This window comes from Palaemon carinicauda, chromosome 6 (genome assembly GCF_036898095.1).
Source record: "Palaemon carinicauda isolate YSFRI2023 chromosome 6, ASM3689809v2, whole genome shotgun sequence".
Lineage (NCBI taxonomy): Eukaryota > Metazoa > Arthropoda > Malacostraca > Decapoda > Palaemonidae > Palaemon > Palaemon carinicauda.
The window spans coordinates 170,618,677-170,636,051 of NC_090730.1; the positions used below are offsets into that span (position 1 = coordinate 170,618,677).

The following is a 17,375-nucleotide window of genomic DNA, read 5'->3' on the forward strand; positions in this document are numbered from 1 at the left end:
TTCTCGTTAATAGAATATTATGCAGCAGTGTTCCCAGTAACAATTTACTTAGATAATTGGGGAAGGACTCCTTTTCACCAAACTTCATAGTATGAATTGATATAGTTTACCCTCAAAAAATTTGGCAACATTTCCTGAAAACATTAAAGGGGACAAAGTCCATTTTCTTTGAATTATTTGTATATTTTCTGGAAAAAGATTCAAGTAACACTTGCTTTGACTTCATGAAAAACCTAAAAGACCAAATTACTTTCAGCAATTTTATTTGACGATGGCATATAAATCTAACTTCCACTTTAGGAAATTAATAAATTTAGTGAAAAATTTATACTTAATTTAGTGAACTTTGATCGCATGCCATCTTCTAATTTTGTGCTTTTCATTAGATCAACGTCCTTACCAATAATTTGCTAAATGGGTGAATTAACCGGATACATCATAAATTTCTCCATATTTGATAATCATTAAAATTTCTTGGTTAGCCAGGTTATTTTAATACCATTAAAAATAACCTAATATATTCTGTTCAAGAATTAAAGGAAAATTCATTTAAGAAAATCATCTAAAGCTTGAAAAGCTCAATCCTTACTTTTTGTTACAAAAAGAAATTCAGTTACCAAAATTACGTGGAATTTGCATAAATGACTACTGGTAGCCTAACTTGCCCGTTACATTCTCACCAAATGTCTTATTAAAAAAAGGGGATCAAATTAAAGCAAAAAAAGGAATATTTTAAACAAATTTTAATATTCAAGAAATTATGGGTCATCCTTAATTCTTACAAAGTACACAGTTCATTCCATTACACCAGACTCTCCCAGCCCTTTCAAAAGCAGACGAGATAACACAAATGCCCAGATCGTCTCGGAAAATAGAGCATCACTCCGTGTACGTAATTGAGTCGGGTAAAGAGGAGGAGATGGGCAGCGAATATTCTTTCTATCCCTACTTCCACCTCCGGCAGGATAGCCAAATCGGACCGAGGTCAACCTTCTACTGCACATGGACCACCAGGCCATTATAGATTTATGTAGTTTGAAGATTCTTCAATAGGTATTCTATTGCCAAGATTTTAATCTAAAATATTTTCAGTAACTAAAATTTTAATTTTGATCTTGAAAATTCAATTTAAAAAATTTCAGTACAGTACTTTCAATCCTATCTTCTATAGCTGAATCTGGGTTATGTGTGGGTATTAGGGAAAAAAAAAAAAGAGAGAGAATATGTTATTGCTGGGTCTAATATTCAATGAATAAAAACTTTAATACACTATATCGGCCTATCTAAAAAATTTAGTTCTATTTAAAGTTATAAAATTAGATTTACCGAGAGCAATGATTGTAAAATCTTTCGTTATTTTGGATTGCAATAAAAGGGTTAACCATTCGATTGTCGCTGGCAATGTAAAGCCTTGAATGGAACATTCGACTGATTTATTTTGGTCCATAATAATGGCCAAAGATTAAATAGAATTTGTAATGTGGGAAGCACAATGCAATTACTTCAAAGGATACAGCGGAAAACTATATTTATGGTAGGAATTTCATGCTTAAAACCTATCAATTATCGCTATTTTCTTCGAAGTCGAGAAACTGAAATGGTAAACTCATTCGAGAGTAAATGATAATGTAGCTTAATTGTTTTAGTGGAAGTTTTGTTAAATTTATCAAGGTATAGTTCATATCAAATTTATCAAGGAAAGTCCTTAGCAAATTTTATCTTGGTATAATTTTCATAAAATTTATCAAAGAACAACTAAATTAATTTGCCCCGGCAAAAAATTCATTCAAGAATGAGGAGGTCTAAAGTCCCAGGGAGTTTTATGTCAAAGTCCTTTGCAAAATTTAGGCTAAGTTCTTTGCAAAACTTAGGTTTCAATAAATGAACAATCATTATCAAATTTCAGTATCTAATTCAAAGATTTCACCACAGTTCTATTAAATCTCATATCTCAAATATATCGATGCATTTGTGTAATATTTCTTTAGTGAACAATATGGGGAAAAGCAGAATTGAGCATGAAGGAAAATGGAGTTCAGGATAAATGAAAACGTGGAATTGAATTGTAAGTGGGATTGAAAATAAGCAAAAAAGTGGAGTTAAATGAAAAGTGGAATTGATTTGAAAGTGGGATTGAAAATAAGCGAAAAAGTGGAGTTGAAAATATGGGATAAAATAGTTAAAATACGGAACCAAGTAGAGTTGATGACAAGCAAATAACTGAGCAATTTCAATATCCAGAAAATCTGTAAATAGTTTGTTGTATTAATTTTCTAATTGATATAAAGACATTCATTTAACTTAGTACAATACTACATAAACATTCTACGATAGCTGTTCTTTACATACCCTAAACTGGAAACGTGTAGACTAATCCCCTACATCAGCTTACATACAGTATATATCAAGGCAAGTAATATATGAAATGACCTTAACTACTAAACTTTCCTAACAGAAATAAGCTAGTTATTTACCTGTTCATCATTCAAATAAATTACATTGTTGAGATTTAATGCTGTTAAATATGATATTTTAATTATAAAATAAATTTTTGAATATACTTACCCGGTGAATATATAATAGCTGCAACTCTGCGGCTCGACAGACAACATACTAAAAAAAAACTCGCGAGCGATCGCTATGCAGGTTGCGGGTGTGCCCACCAGCGCCAACTGTCGGCCAGATACCACTCTTGGATGTAAACAAAACCTTCAATTCTTCTCGTCCCGCTGCGTCTCTATTGGGGAGGAAGGGAGGGTCATTTAATTTATATATTCACCGGGTAAGTATATTCAAAAATTTATTTTATAATTAAAATATCATTTTTAAATATTAAACTTAGCCGGTGAATATATAATAGCTGATTCACACCCAAGGAGGTGGGTAGAGACCAGAGTTAATATGTTTACAGCGTATAAGCTAAGAGTTTTTTCATTTTGACAGTTATCAATATAACAAAACCAAAATAAATAGGTACCTGGTAAGGAAGTCGACTTAGACGATTACTCTGCCTTTTAAGTCTGTCTTCCTCAAGGAGCCCAGCGATCCCCTTAGGATGCTGACAGACTCCCAGGAGCTGAAGTATCAAGGGCTGCAACCCATACAACAGGACCTCATCAAACCCCTAACCTGGCCGCTCTCAAGAAATGACTTTGACCACCCGCCAAATCAACCACGATGCGAAAGGCTTCTTAGCCTTCCGTACAACCCAAAAAACAATATTAAAAACATTTCAAGAGACAGATTAAAAGGATATGGAATTAGGGAAGTGTAGTGGTTGAGCCCTCACCCACTACTGCACTCGCTGCTACGAATGGACCCAGTGTGTAGCAGTCCTCGTAAAGAGTCTGGACATCTTTCAAGTAAAATGACGCGAACACTGACTTGCTTCTCCAAAAGGTCGCGTCCATGATACTTTGCAGAGATCTATTTTGCTTAAAGGCCACGGAAGTTGCTATAGCTCTAATCTCGTGCGTCTTAACCTTAAGCAAAGATCGGTCTTCCTCACTCAAGTGTGAATGAGCTTCTCGTATTAACAATCTGATAAAATATGACAAAGCATTCTTTGACATAGGTAAGGATGGTTTCTTAACCGAACACCATAACGCTTCAGATTTACCTCTTAAAGGCTTAGTACGAGCTAAATAGAACTTAAGAGCTCTAACGGGGCATAATGCTCTCTCTAACTCGTTGCCCACGATCTTTGATAAGCTAGGAATATCAAAAGATTTAGGCCAAGGACGAGAAGGCAGTTCATTCTTGGCTAGGAAACCAAGTTGAAGAGAACAAGAGGCTTTTTCTGTCGAAAAACCGATGTTCTTGCTGAAGGCATGAATCTCACTGACTCTTTTAGCTGAGGCCAAGCACACCAGGAAAAGAGTCTTAAGAGTGAGATCCTTCAGGGAGGCTGAATGTAAAGGCTCGAACCTGTCTGACATGAGGAATCTTAGGACCACGTCTAAATTCCATCCAGGTGTAGCCAAACGATGTTCCTTAGAGGTCTCAAAAGACTTAAGGAGATCTTGTAGATCTTTATTGTTGGAAAGATCTAAGCCTCTATGCCGGAAGACCGAAGCCAACATGCTCCTGTAGCCCTTGATCGTGGGAGCTGAAAGGGAGCGAACTCTTCTCAGGTATAAGAGAAAGTCCGCGATTTGGGCTACAGAGGTACTGGATGAGGATACAGATACTGACTTGCACCAGTCTCGGAAGATTTCCCACTTCGATTGGTAAACTCTAATGGTAGAAGCCCTCCTCGCTCTTGCAATCGCACTGGCTGCCTCCTTCGAAAAGCCTCTAGCTCTCGAGAGTCTTTCGATAGTCTGAAGGCAGTCAGACGAAGAGCGTGGAGGCTTTGGTGTACCTTCTTTACGTGTGGCTGACGTAACAGGTCTACTCTTAGAGGAAGACTTCTTGGGAAGTCTACCAGCCATCGAAGTACCTCGGTGAACCATTCTCTCGCGGGCCAGAGGGGAGCAACTAACGTCAACCTTGTCCCTTCGTGAGAGGCGAACTTCTGCAGTACCTTGTTGACAATCTTGAATGGTGGGAATGCGTAAAGGTCTAGGTGAGACCAGTCTAGGAGAAAGGCATCTATATGTATTGCTGCTGGGTCTGGGACTGGAGAGCAATAGATTGGAAGCCTCTTGGTCATCGAGGTTGCAAATAGGTCTATGGTGGGTTGACCCCAAGTCGCCCAAAGCCTCTTGCACACATCCTTGTGGAGGGTCTATTCGGTTGGAATTACCTGACCTTTCCGACTGAGACAGTCTGCTAGAACGTTCAAGTCGCCCTGGATAAACCTCGTCACTAGGGATATGCCTCGATCTCTTGACCAGATGAGCAGGTCCCTTGCGATCTCGTACAGTGTCAGAGAGTGGGTACCTCCTTGTTTGGAAATGTACGCCAAGGCTGTGGTGTTGTCCAAGTTGACCTCCACCACCTTGTCTAGAAGGAGACTTTCGAAGCTTATCAAGGCCAGGTGAACTGCCAAAAGCTCCTTGCCGTTGATATGCATGCTCCTCTGACTTGAGGTCCACAGACCTGAGCATTCCCGACCGTCCAGTGTCGCACCCCAACCCAAATCCGATGCGTCTGAGAAGAGGACGTGGTTTGGTTTCTGAACTGCTAGGGGAAGTCCCTCTCGTAGACTGATATTGTCTTTCCACCAATTCAGGCAAGTCTACTTTTTCGGAAATCGGGATCGAGACCGCCTCTAGCGTCTTGTCCTTTTTCCAGTGAAAAGCTAGATGGAATTGTAGAGGTCGGAGGTGTAGCCTTCCTAGCGAGACAAACTGCTCCAGGGATGATAGAGTTCCTATCAGACTCATCCAATTCCTGACTGAGCAACGTTCTCTCTTCAACATCTTTTGAATTACGAGCAGGGCTTGATCTATTCTGGGGGCCGACGGAAAAGCCCGAAAAACTGGACTGCGAATCTCCATCCCTAAATACAGAATAGTTTGGGATGGGATCAGCTGGGACTTTTCCAAGTTGACCAGAAGTCCCAATTCCTTGGTCAGATCTAAAGTCCAATTGAGATCCTTCAGACAGCGATGACTGGACGAGGCTCTGAGAAGCCAATCGTCCAAATAAAGGGAGGCTCGGATACCCGATAAATGAAGGAATTTTGCCACATTCCTCATAAGCCTCGTAAACACGAGAGGAGCAGGACTTAGGCCAAAGCACAGGGCCCGAAACTGGTACACCACATTGTCGAACACAAATCTCAGAAAAGGTTGGGAATCTGAGTGAATGGGGATGTGGAAGTAAGCGTCTCTTAGGTCTAGAGAGACCATCCAGTCTCCCTTTCTGACCGCTGCTAAAACTGACTTCGTGGTCTCCATGGTGAATTTTGTCTTTGTGACAAAGACATTCAGAGCACTGACGTCTAGCACCGGTCTCCAACCTCCAGTCTTCTTTGGTACTAGGAAGAGACGGTTGTAAAACCCCGGTGATTGAAGGTCCGAGACTTTGACCACCGCTCCCTTCTCTAGCAAAAGAGACACTTCTAGTTTCAGGGCTTGTCTCTTTGCTTCCTCTCGGTACCTGGGAGAGAGATCGATGGGGGACGTCGCTAGAGGAGGTTTGCGTACAAATGGGATTTTGTACCCCTCTCTGAGCAACCTCACAGACTGTTGATCTGCGCCTCTCTTCTCCCAGGCTTGCCAGAAGTTCTTGAGTCTGGCACCTACTGCTGTCTGAAGCTGCGGGCAGTCAGACTCTGCCTCGCGAGGACTTGGTTCCTTTCCTCTTTCCTCTCTTTCCTTCGGCACGAGTACTTCCCCTGCTGGGGGCTCTGCCACGAAAGGGCGGAATAAACCTGGACGCTGGCGTGTCTATCCTCGGTCTAGCAGACAAGGCAGACGAAGGGGTCCCTTTGCGAGCCGAGGACGCAACCAAGTCATGGGTGTCCTTTTGCACAAGGGACAACGAAATTTCTTTAACCAAAAGTTCAGGAAACAAGAACTTAGATAAAGGGGCAAAGAGTAGCTCAGATCGTTGACAGGGCGTCACTCCTGCTGACAGAAAAGAGCACAGAGACTCTCGTTTCTTTAGGATTCCTGACGTAAACGAGGCGGAGAGCTCGTTAGATCCATCGCGGATGGCCTTATCCATGCAGGACATGATGAGTAAGGAAACATCTCTATCGGCTGATGAGATTTTCCTACTCAGGGCTCCCAAACACCAGTCAAGGAAGTTAAAAACTTCAAAAGCCCTAAAGATGCCCTTAAGTAGATGGTCCAGGTCTGAGGATGACCAACTAATCTTCGAGCGTCTCATGGCTAGGCGGCGGGGAGAGTCTACAAGACTTGAGAAGTCGCCCTGGGCAGAGGCAGGAACTCCCAAGCCGAGAACTTCTCCCGTGGCATACCAGACGCTCGATCTAGACGAGAGTTTAGTTGGTGGAAAGGCAAAGGAAGTCTTCCCTAAACTCCTCTTGGTTTCTAACCAATCGCCTAACAGCCGTAAAGCTCTCTTGGAAGAGCGAGAGAGAACGAGTTTTGTAAAGGCTGGCATGGCAGCAGGAACGCCTAAAACAAACTCAGACGGCGGCGAACGAGGAGCCACAGAGACAAAGTGTTCAGGGAACAACTCTTTAAAGATGAGCATGACTTTCTTAAAGTCCATAGATGGCGGAACTGCTCTAGGCTCATCATTATCTGAAGGATGATCCTCAGGCTGAGGGTCAGCAACGTCCTCATCCGAAAGTTCCTCATCTGATAACTGATGAGAAACAAGCACAGGGGTAGGCAATGCTTGAAATGCAGCGTCCGCCCGCACTGGTGCATACGTGACGGAGCAGGACGCAGCGTCCCGAAACTGCTGAACAGTCTGGGAACTGTCAACAACAACAACAGGTGCGTGAGGACGCACAGCGTCCACCCGAGACTGCTTAGACCGCCTGGGTTGTGCAGTCAAAACAACTCTAGGTTGCGGAGGTTGACGCACCGCGTCAAAACAAGTCAACTCTGATGGTTGGCGAACGTCCTGAACGTTACCAGCCGCATCAGTGAGTTGCTTAACGTCCACATAATGTTGAAAGTCCACACGAGACAGCATCGGGTGTGGTACAACCCCAACTGGTTGACGTGAACTGGCAACACCAACGTCAACAGGACGCACAACAGAACGCTTGGGTGGCTGACGGCCAGGATCTCCATGAGATAAACGGCTAGGTTCAACGGAAACCTTCTCTGCGTTGTAATCTGCCATAAGGGACGCAAGCTTAGACTGCATGTCCTGCAGTATAACCCATTTAGGGTCTACGGTAACGGGTGCGGTAACAGCCGGGGTTAGCGTCTGAGACGGCACAACTTTGCCTTGCTTAGGCGGCGAGCAGTCATCCGATGACAGCAACGGGTCTGAACTGTCCCAATGACTACATCCGGGACGTTGGACCTGTCCTGAAGGGACCGACTTGCGTTTCAAAGGCCTAGAAACCTTGCTCCATGGTTTCTTGCGTGAAACGCCTTCGGACGACGAGGTAAAAATGGGCTCTCTCGTCTGATGGTAGGGGCGATCTTGACGAGATACGCCTGATACCATAGAGGGAACGTCTGTTCGCTGATCAAGGCCTCTCGAACCCATAAGTCGTACGACATTGCTTCTCCCCTGGGCTTGGGAGCTTGCAAGAGGTCCCGGACTAGGTGAACGACAGGCACGAACAGACGAACCCTCGGTCGCAACACTGTTCACAACACTTTGCGCACTAATCACTTTCCCACTTTCCGCCGTGGCACTGTGGCACTTAAGTTCCTTCACGTCAGCCATGAGTTGATTACGGTCACTTGCTAACGCTTCAACCCTCTCCCCCAAGGCATGGATAGCACGTAACATGTCTTGCATCGACGGTTCCTGAGTGCTAGAAGGGGGGTTAGGAACAACCACTACAGGGGAAGGATTAGGTTCAGGGGCATGTGGAGAGGAAAAATCTACGGACCTAGAAGAACTTCTCCTTACCCTATCTCTCTCTAGTCTGCGTGTGTACTTATCATATTCGATAAAATCGAATTCCGAAAGGCCCACGCATTCCTCACACCGATCTCCCAATTGACAGGTTTTACCCGGACAATTGGAACAAACAGTATGAGGGTCGAGAGAAGCCTTTGGAAGACGCCTATTACAGTCCCTAGCATTACACTTTTGAAACCTAGGTACTTGAGAAGGGTCAGCCATTTTGAATTAGTCAAAGAAAATTCCAAAAACAATCCAAGTCATCAACAAATAATCCGTTTCAATAAAGAGTTCAAGAGTTTATGTTGAGGAAAAACACTGTACTGCGAAAGCTCAAACCAAAATAAAGTACTTCACCAAAGATGATGGAAAAACTCCAGGTTCTACAGCGAGTATAAGTACGTCTTGTCGTCAACGTCGACAGAGAAGAATTGAAGGTTTTGTTTACATCCGAGAGTGGTATCTGGCCGACAGTTGGCGCTGGTGGGCACACCCGCAACCTGCATAGCGATCGCTCGCGAGTTTTTTTTTAGTATGTTGTCTGTCGAGCCGCAGAGTTGCAGCTATTATATATTCACCGGCTAAGTTTAATATTTAAAAATTACCAATTCATTTGCTACTATTGTGCCAGAGCAACAAATTAGAACTAATTATTTTTTGCGAAATGCAATTACACAATACTATCTACCTATATTTATCAAAAGAGAGAGAGAGAGAGAGAGAGAGAGAGAGAAATTTCACAATAAGATGTCCATGTTTCATGGTTTACATATCCTCACATTGAAAATATGCTGGTTATAAAAACAATTGTAAGCTTAAACTATTTTTACAAATGAGCCAAACCAAGTGAAAGTAATCGGGTTCTAAGGAAACTGGTTTGAAAGTTCTAAAACATGACCAAAGATAAGCCATTGGGAATTAACGAACTGGCAAATTACAAAAATTAAACGTGGGGTTACAGTAAAATACTTTTGTACCCTTTTCTTTGAATACAATAGAACTTGTGAAACCAGTTTAAAAATGTACAGTAATGAGAATGACGAAACAATGCAATATGAAAACACAGAAAAAAAAGAAAAAAAAAGTGTTCAGAATAACGCAAAAATACGTAGGGAAGATATGGATTGGAATATTATGTAATGGTAAAATAGTAAAGATTAACGTAACAAAATAACGTGCTAGAAGAGCATTTTACAAAGGGGCGACTATTTTTGTGAATTCATACTTGAAAAATGTATACAAAGCAGTTATGGATAAAATAATACTTAGTAAAGATTAACGTAACAAAATATTGTGCTGGAAGAGCATTTTACAAAGGGGGGTCTATTTTCAAGAATTCAGTACTTAAAAATGTATAGAAAGCAGGTGCGAATAAAAAATATTAGAAATCGAACAATTTTGAACCACTGGCAATAAAATTAATCTATATGTGCAGGCAACAAAAAGTAATTAACATGATATTTACAAATAATTGAACTGGTATTTGTGTTACTGCTTTAGAATGTATTTTTTCAAGTACCAACATGTGATCAAATTTTCTTACCAAAATGCTGTAAATCATAACAGTCAGAACTCATACATTGTAAGAGAATCTTTTTGGTAGAAATTAATTCTAACTTCAGAAGAAAAACAGGAAGAAAGTTAAGAATATTTTGAGGGAATTTCAACCAAACAATTAAAGAGTAATAGCTGTGAAACTGGAAATCAGTAGGTGAAAATTTCTAGATTGTTAAAAGCTTGGAATTAATAGAAAAGTTTTAAATAGGTAATATTACACAAGATTTTACAGTTTACTACAGTATATACTGACCCACGTACATAATACTAAAGCCTGATATTAAATTTAATCAAATCTTAATAACTACATCCTCAATGACATTAAATTCAAGCACTAAATCTCAACAGAATATCGTTAATGACATCTCATTCTAAAGATGAAATCTCAACTTAATGCTCTGGCTATAATCAAACAATGATTTTCGGTTAACTCAATTTTTTTTTATCAAATTAATTTCACGTATTCTCACTACCTTTCAACCATCTCAAATCTATTTAAAATCTTGACAATAGAATATCAATGAGAACTTCACACTACAGACACTAAATATGGACATTGTGGTTTTTTATCCATTCTTTATTTCACGTACAGTCGTTGATGCACAATTCAGATGAAATGGGAACATTTGTGCTACAAGCTGGTACCCCCTTTTAAATGAGCCAGAGAGTCTTTAGGTGTATCAAAAAGTCCTGTGACAAGACGAAGGATAACATCATGAGCTTACCCATAAGTAAATTCATTTCAAGGGGAATTATTTCTTTTAACTTGCAACATTTGGCAAGATGTGTGGCAACTTATTCCTATCAATATAAATTTAACTTTTGGAAAAACAAGATTCGTGATTAAACAAGTTTGGCAAGCTGCGTGACAACTTATTTTTACTGTCTATATAGCATTTGGTAAAATCATATGATTCGTGATTAAACAAAATATTTAGCAAGCACATATAGAAATACTAAAGGCAATCTCCGAGCATGATGATTACGATGCATTAATTTACGATTTTCATGCATATCTTAATTTGCTATAAAGCTATTAAATCATTTTAGATTTAAAAGTGTTGCAAAATCGTAACTAGATACAAAAGTTTTTCACAAGTCATTAAAGCAAGTGTTACTCAAGTCTTTTTCCAGAATATATTTAAGTAAACAGTTCAAAGAAAATTAGACATTTCCCCCTAAAGTTTTAAAGCCAATTTATACAAGTCTTCATTCAAAATAAAACATTTTGCCAAGACATTTGAGGGTAAAATTATAATAATTCACATTACAATAAAAGTTCTGATGAAAAAGTCTCAGCTGAATATATGCAAGTCTCCAAATCTCCCATTTCTAAGCAAATCATTACTGGAAACACTCCTGTTTAACATTCCAGAAACAGAAAACGGACCACACCTACAGCAATTACAAAGAAAACAGACTTACCTTGGAGGAAAAGAATTTTACCAAATGTGGCTTTTCTATCATTCAGTTTCCATGACAACCAACTCTTGACTTCCATATTACATTGTTCAGGTTTTTGGTCCCTGTACCACCAATTGAATGGCATTGGCTTGATTACCACCTCCTGAAGGCACCCAAATCTCCTTCCTGGAGCCAATGCAATGCTGGCCTAGAGGCTTCTCTTTTTTTCTTATTTTTTTTTCCTTTCCAGTAAGTACAGACAATGAGAACTGATACATCATATTTTAAGAAACAATCATCACATTATATACTACAATTTTACAAGTTTCCATTTGGCAATGAGAAATTTCTTATACTTGACGCTGGGAGAAATTTTGTTTTTTAAGGCTCTCATGAATGCCTACATGATCTGTAATGGCAAACTAAGATTAAAGATATCAAATAAGATGAAAATAGTGTTTAATCCCCTTAACTGTCCAAACTGAAGGAGAAACAATACAATTAAGTATCAGGTTAGGGAGACATGGATAGCAAAATTCAGAAACAAAGGAAATAATAAAAAAAATAAATAAACATACTACCACTTAGTACCTAGTAACAAGCACAACATTGGAAGAAATATCAAGGGGTAGAGAGCAATGATATAAACAATGACATTCCAAGTATTATAAAATAATAAGAGAAATCCAAAAGACATTTAAATAATCCGAGCAATCCAAAAAAAAAGAGAGAGAGAGAGAGAGAGAGAGAGAGAGAGAGAGAGAGAGAGAGAGAGAGAGATATCATTTACCAAAGGCGTTCTTCCGACGAAAAGCAGAAATTCCTAATAACTTAATTTCGAAAGCAGTAGGCCAACAAAACTTCATTACTAAAGATAACGAAAAACTGGATATGTAAGCAACATCATAAAAATAAAATCCTCTGCCAAGAAAAGACTGAGAAACTGAAAGCAAAATCTTTGTATGTATTGTTCTGGAAACTATTTAATTGATGCACAAGTTGACAAACTCAATGCAAACCAGTTTGATGTAAAAATAATCTCAAGATACCTACAGTAAATGCTATGGTCCATAAAGGTAAAAGTGATTGAAATTCAATTAATCATTAATGAAAAGGACGAAAAGTGTATCATGGATAAGGGTACATAGAGCATGACTTGCTAGCCTACTTTTACTGCACGAAATATTAACTATAGTTAGGAATGTAATGACAGCTGCCAACCATTAAAGGAAATAATAATTGAATTTTGTTACATTTCTAAATTGTATGAAACATTACTCTTTGATGATGTCTCACAGGAATTTCAATTCAGGAGAGGGGGTTCCCAGCCCCCTCGTCCCGTCCCTTTTAGTCGCCTCTTACGACACGCGAGAATGATCATGAATGGGAGGTAAATCAGTTGTTGTTTGCGGATGATACTGTACTGGTAGCAGACACAGAAGAGAAGCTTGACCGACTAGTGACAGAATTTGGAAGGGTGTGTGAGAGAAGGAAGTTGAGAGTTAATGTGGGTAAGAGTAAGGTTATGAGATGTACGAGAAGGGAAGGTGGTGCAAGGTTGAATGTCTTGTTGAATGGAGAGTTACTTGAGGAGGTGGATCAGTTTAAGTACTTGGGGTCTGTTGTTGCAGCAAATGGTGGAGTGGAAGCAGATGTACGTCAGAGAGTCAATGAAGGTTGCAAAGTGTTGGGGGCAGTTAAGGGAGTAGTAAAAAATAGAGGGTTGGGCATGAATGTAAAGAGAGTTCTGTATGAGAAAGTGATTGTACCAACTGTGATGTATGGATCGGAGTTGTGGGGAATGAAAGTGATGGAGAGACAGAAATTGAATGTGTTTGAGATGAAGTGTCCGAGGAGTATGGCTGGTGTATCTCGAGTTGATAGGGTTAGGAACGAAGTGGTGAGGGAGAGAACGGTTGTAAGAAATGAGTTAGCGGCTAGAGTGGATATGAATGTGTTGAGGTGGTTTGGCCATGTTGAGAGAATGGAAAATGGCTGTCTGCTAAAGAAGGTGATGAATGCAAGAGTTGATGGGAGAAGTACAAGAGGAAGGCCAAGGTTTGGGTGGATGGATGGTGTGAAGAAAGCTCTGGGTGATAGGAGGATAGATGTGAGAGAGGCAAGAGAGCGTGCTAGAAATAGGAATGAATGGCGAGCGATTGTGACGCAGTTCCGGTAGGCCCTGCTGCTTCCTCCGGTGCCTTAGATGACCGCGGAGGTAGCAGCAGTAGGGGACTCAGCAGTATGAAGCTTCATCTGTGGTGGAAATGTGGGAGGTTGGGCTGTGGCACCCTAGCAGTACCAGCTGAACTCGGCTGAGTCCCTGGTTAGGCTGGAGGAACGTAGAGAGTAGAGGTCCCCTTTTTTGTTTTTGTTTCTTGTTGATGTCGGCTACCCCCCAAAATTGGGGGAAGTGCCTTTAGTATATGTATGTATGTATGTATGTATGTATGTATGTATGTATGAGACATTACAGAATAAAAGATATAATCAACTTGAAGAGTTGCTGAGCTTTATATAAGGATAGTAATCGTAAATAATGGCCTTTCATACAAATAATGAAACGAAATCTGAGTTTACAAATTCGTTTAGAAAACAATGTTGGTGATACCCATTGCCTTAATGTTATTAAAACTTACAAGTAAACACCTTGTTTTTTAATGTGTGGTGATGGTGGACATGATACTGTCGATTTAAAAACTAAAATCTATCATAGAATGACCCAAATGTCATCTTAAAATAATTGTTTGAAGAATAGGAGGAGGATACTTGAGGGTTCCTTCAAAGAGGAGTCCTAATTAAAACTAAACAGTTAAATTGAAAGTAAACAAACGGAAAAGTTAACTATTAGAAGCCGCAGGCCATTAAACCAAAGGCATAAAAAGAAAGAGATTTAATGTTATGAAGTAACTATTAATAATGTGGCTTAAGGTTAAAAGTTCTCACTAAAGTACTTATGTCAAAATTTCTTTCCATATAGACCATGCTTGTTAAATCTATTAAGAGAATTCCTCAGGGCCAAAGAAAAACTTGTAAAACAAAATATAACATTGAACATGATATAACAGGCAACAAACATGACAATAGATAATAAATGGATCTCATCTGGAAGCCATAATGTTTAGTGACAAATTTCCATGATTTATAACTAATTTAGGAAACTGGTGTTCAAAAACCTAAATGCATAAAATCCTTGACGAGTTTCATTAATTCTAAAAAAAATATCTCGTCTGAAAAAAAAAAAAAACGTCTTTACATAGTTCAGAATATAAAATGACAACCACAAAATGTAACTTTTGATCAGGTTCAGAGAATTAAAAATTACATTAAACATTTGATAAATCTAATTAAAGATTTTTTTTTCTTATTACTCAAGTACAATACTCCTCGAAATGTCCTTAAAAACAAAACTTATATCAAGTTACTTTTTCAAAGTAGGATACGAATAATTCCTTTCAGAACTTATTTTCCCAGATGATGGGTTTAACTAACACTTATTTTTTTTGAAGCCTGAACTATAAAATAATTATTTCTAATCTAAAAAAAAAGGTTCCTATTATTCTGAAACTATGTAATGTTTACGTTTTTGTTGTAGGCTAGCTTACACTCAAAAACCAATTACAGTAATTTTACTCTGAAATGTTGAAATAAAATTTTCTAAATACATCTGGTGTGAGATGTTGAAGTAATATTTGCTAATCATTTCTGGTCTGAAATGTGGGAAGTCAAGTAACTATTATTTCTATCTGAAATTAGTAACATTTCCTAATTATTAATAGCCTGAAATGTTAAGTAACATTTCCTTATTTATAGTTTGAAATGTTAAAGTAACATTTGATTATTTCTACTCTAAAATGTTGAAGCAACACTTTCTAATAATTCACATTCAAAATGTTGATCCCACCTATTTCTATTCAAAATTGTTGAGGTAACATTTCCTAATTATTTCCAGTATGAATTGTAAAAGTAGCATTTCCTAATTATTTCCAGTCTGAAATGTCAAGAAACACTTCCTAATTTTTTCTAGTCTGAATTGTCAAGTAAAATTTTCTAATTATTTCTTGTATGAAATGTTGAAGTAACATTATCCAGCTATCGAAACTTAACACTAAAAATTCTAAAATCTATTTAATTTGAAATGTTGAAGGGAAATTTACTTTCTCAAAGCTGGTTACTAAAGAGAAAAATATCAAGACTTACATTTATGAATTAGTATACAATTCCTATCGCTAAGGCAAAAAGTCTTAATAGTTGAGAAAACCAGACCATAAGATCTATGGTAGATTACTCAAATACTTTCAGACATGTAACAATTTACTAATAATCCATGGAAAATAAACAAATAACTTATAAAACATAAGCAATATTACTTAAAGTGACCTAAACCATTACATGCTAAAGTAACATAAAGCAATCCAGATGAGATTTTAAAATTTGTACCAGTATTAAGATATTCCATATTAGCAAAACTTTAAAAACAAGAAGACTAAACTGTGAATTAGGAGAATTTTACTTCAAAATTACTAAAACAGTACTGTTATTACTAAAGAGGTTTTTATAATTTCTATCTAATTTCAAAATATCTTTAAGTAATTTTTACTGCTGTGAATTTTAAGCATAAACCTGTTTTCCTCGTGTACTTGTAAATAAAGAAATATAAATTTAATTACCAAACCAAGTATATACTATAAAAATCCTATCCATAGATTCAAAATTAATTTACGTCCAACTTCAAATTAAAGAAAAACTTGACACTTTGGTATGGAAATTATTTCAAATAACAAAATGTAGCTTTAAATATAATTTTATATACAAAATCAAGTAATTTGATTCAGAAAAAAGCATAGGCTAAACCAAAAATTTAAAGAACTTTCAAAGCAAAGTTAAAGCAATAACTAATTTAGTCTCAATTATTTACAGATATTCATGATATATCAAAAGAACTAATGACTCAGTTTTTCATTTGAAGACTTTTCATTTTCTCAAATCTAGTAAAGTATGAAATCAGCAGGAATATCTTAATAAAGGGAAAGCATTCTTATACATAAAATCAAAATGATAATTAAAACAATATCAGTAAGACTTAAGTCTTGAAAATGATTTCACACACAAATTTGAAGCTCAAAAATTTTTTCAAAATAAAATAAAATATTATTGGAGCTAATATGAAAATCCTTGTAACTTTATACAGACTATTTTTGAAAAATTTGGCCGAATGACAGCACTGAAAGGGTTAAAAAGCTAAAGCTACTCTTACTTTTAATAGTATTGAAATAAAGTTCAAATTATTTACTGATTAATATCGAGCTTCAGAATTTTCCCCAATTTCAAAATCAATTTTAAAGTAAACTTTTACTGTTTTTAACATCACCCATCGAAAAATAGCATTCTAACTGCAGTTCCAAATAAATTATAAACCAAGCAAGAATGAAGTATGCCCACTAAATTGTCAAATTTTTAAAAAAAGGATTACAATTTGAATTGTCCATTCAAGATATATTATAGAGGCAAGTAGTTAAAGAGTGCTATAATCTTCCAGAATGATTGAAGTAGGACTTAAGACTACTAATAGCTATCATTTTCCTGTGAGTGCTGCAATTTCTCCAAAATGAAATTAATGATGAGTTATGAGTGATATCATTTCAAAGATGAAATTAAATCCATGACCTTAGAAATAATGACTACAGTTCCAGCCAAAGATTCAAGTCCATGACCTAAGTTAATGCTATCATTAAATTTATAGCCTATGGCAAACTAGGTTATAATTTCCCAGATTTAAAGAGGTCTATCACTTCACTAAGATTCAAATTAATGAGGTGTATGATTTCCCCATAAGGTTAAAGTCCATGACCTAAGCTCGAGTTAATGAGATCTATAATTTCACATGATTTAACCCCATGACCTAAGCCCGAGTTAATGAGATCCAAAATTTCACTGGATTCAAGCCCATGACCTAA

General features: G+C 37.8%; 1 pseudogene; it reads right to left on the reverse strand.

Annotated features, from left to right (window-relative positions):
- Window positions 1–17,375, reverse strand: part of LOC137643348 (chitin synthase chs-2-like) — a 342,298-nt pseudogene that overhangs the window by 234,556 nt on the left and 90,367 nt on the right.